A 2,811-nucleotide genomic window follows, 5' to 3' on the forward strand; every position below is an offset into this window, starting at 1 on the left:
AAGAAAGTCAGGGCAGGAGCAGCTCTCTGCTCCCAAACCCCGTGGGAGAGAGACCTCACCGCCTGGTCAGGTGGGCACTCCTGAGGCTGCGGAGCGGAGGAGACCACCAACACTGCCCACCCCTGCCCACATCCCTGGCCCAAGAGGAAACTGTGTAGGGCCTCTGGGTTCCCATAGGGGAGGGCCCAGGAGCGGCAGGACCCCTGCACCTGAGACACCACCGGAACCTGAAGGAAACAGACCGGATAAACAGTTCTCTGCACCCAAATCCCGTGGGAGGGAGAGCTAAACCTACAGAGAGGCAGACACGCCTAGGAAACCAGAGGAGACTGCACTCTGCACACACATCTTGGACGCCAGAGGAAAACACCAAACGCCATCTCGAACCCAGGTGCACGGAGGCTCCCGGAAAGAACGGCGCAGATCTTCTCGGTTGCTGCCGCCTCGGAGAGGACTTGGGCAGTACCCCACGAGCACACTTGAGCCTCGGAACCTCAGGTAGGACCAACTTTTCCCCTGCAAGAGGCCTGCCTGGTGAACTCAGGACACACAGAGGCAAAATTCCTCTGGGACCGGGCACTTCCAGAGTTTACCAGAAGTCCCACACCCACGGATCCTGGCCCGCAGCAGCTCTCTGCTCCCAAGCCCCGTGGGAGAGAGACCTCACTGCCTGGTCAGGTGGGCACTCCTGAGGCTGCAGAGTGGAGGAGACCACCAACACTGCCCACCCCTGCCCACATCCCTGGCCCAAGAGGAAACTGTATAAGGCCTCTGGGTTCCCGTAGGGGAGGGCCTAGGAGCGGCAGGACCCCTGCGCCTGAGACACCACCGGAACCTGAAGGAAACAGACCAGATAAACAGTTCTCTGCACCCAAATCCCGTGGGAGGGAGAGCTAAACCTACAGAGAGGCAGACACGCCTGGGAAACCAGAAGAGACTGCACTCTGCACACACATCTCAGACGCCAGAGGAAAACACCAAACCCCATCTGGAACCCTAGTGCACGGAAGCTCCTGGAAAGGGCGGCGCATATCTTCCTGGTTGCTGCCGCCGCAGAGAGCTCGTGGGGAGCACCCCGTGAGCAAACTTGAGCCTCGGGACCACAGGTAAGACCAACTTTTCTGCTGCAAGTGACCTGCCTGGTGAACTCAAGACACAGGCCCACAGGAACAGCTGAAGACCTGTAGAGAGGAAAAACTACACGCCCGAAAGCACAACACTCTGTCCTTAATATCTCTCAACATCAATGGCCAAACTCCCCAATAAAAAGACATAGATTAACAAACTGGATACGCAACGAGGACCCTGCATTCTGCTGCCTACAGGAAACACACCTCAGAGACAAGACAGACACTACTTCAGAGTTAAAGGGTGGAAAACAACTTTCCAAGCAAATGGTCGGAAGAAGCAAGCTGGAGTAGCCATTCTAATATCAAATAAAATCAATTTTCAATTAAAAGTCATCAAAAAAGATAAGGAAGGACACTTCATATTCATCAAAGGAAAAATCCACCAAGATGAACTCTCAATCCTAAATATCTGTGCCCCAAATACAAGGGCACCTACATACGTAAAAGAAACCTTACTAAAGCTCAAAACACACATTGCACCTCACACAATAATAGTGGGAGATTTCAACACCCCACTCTCATCAATGGACAGATCATGGAAAGAGAAATTACACAGAGATGTAGACAGACTAAGAGAAGTCATGAGCCAAATGGACTTAACGAATATTTATAGAACATTCTATCCTAAAGCAAAAGGATATACCTTCTTCTCAGCTCCTCATGGTACTTTCTCCAAAATTGACCATATAATTGGTCAAAAAACGGGCCTCAACAGGTACAGAAATATAGAAATAATCCCATGCGTGCTATCGGACCACCACGGCCTAAAACTGGTCTTCAATAACAATCAAGGAAGAATGCCCACATATACTTGGAAATTGAACAATGCTCTACTCAATGATAACCTGGTCAAGGAAGAAATAAAGAAAGAAATTAAAAACTTTTTAGAATTCAATGAAAATGAAGGTACAAGATACCCAAACTTATGGGACACAATGAAAGCTGTGCTAAGAGGAAAACTCATAGCGCTGTGTGCCTGCAGAAAGAAACAGAAAAGAGCATATGTCAGCAGCTTGACAGCACACCTAAAAGCTCTAGAGCAAAAAGAAGCAAATACACCCAGGAGGAGCAGAAGGCAGGAAATAATCAAACTCAGAGCTGAAATCAACCACGTAGAAACAAAAAGGACCATAGAAAGAATCAACAGAACCAAAAGTTGGTTCTTTGAGAAAATCAACAAGATAGATAAACCCTTAGCCAGACTAACGAGAGGACACAGAGAGTGTGTCCAAATTAACAAAATCAGAAATGAAAAGGGAGACATAACTACAGATTCAGAGGAAATTCAATAAATCATCAGATATTACTATAAAAGCCTATATTCAACAAAACTTGAAAATCTGCAGGAAATGGACAATTTCCTAGACAGATACCAGGTACCGAAGTTAAATCAGGAACAGATAAACCAGTTAAACAACCCCATAACTCCTAAGGAAATTGAAGCAGTCATTAAAGGTCTCCCAACCAAAAAGAGCCCAGGTCCAGATGGGTTTAGTGCAGAATTCTATCAAACCTTCATAGAAGACCTCATATCAATATTATCCAAACTATTCCACAAAATTGAAACAGAAGGATCACTCCCGAATTCCTTCTATGAAGCCACAATTACTCTTATACCTAAACCACACAAAGACCCAACAAAGAAAGAGAACTTCAGACCAATTTCCCTTATGAATATCGA

The sequence above is a fragment of the Rattus norvegicus genome, chromosome 9 (assembly GCF_021556685.1).
Source record: "Rattus norvegicus strain SHRSP/BbbUtx chromosome 9, alternate assembly SHRSP_T2T, whole genome shotgun sequence".
NCBI lineage: Eukaryota > Metazoa > Chordata > Mammalia > Rodentia > Muridae > Rattus > Rattus norvegicus.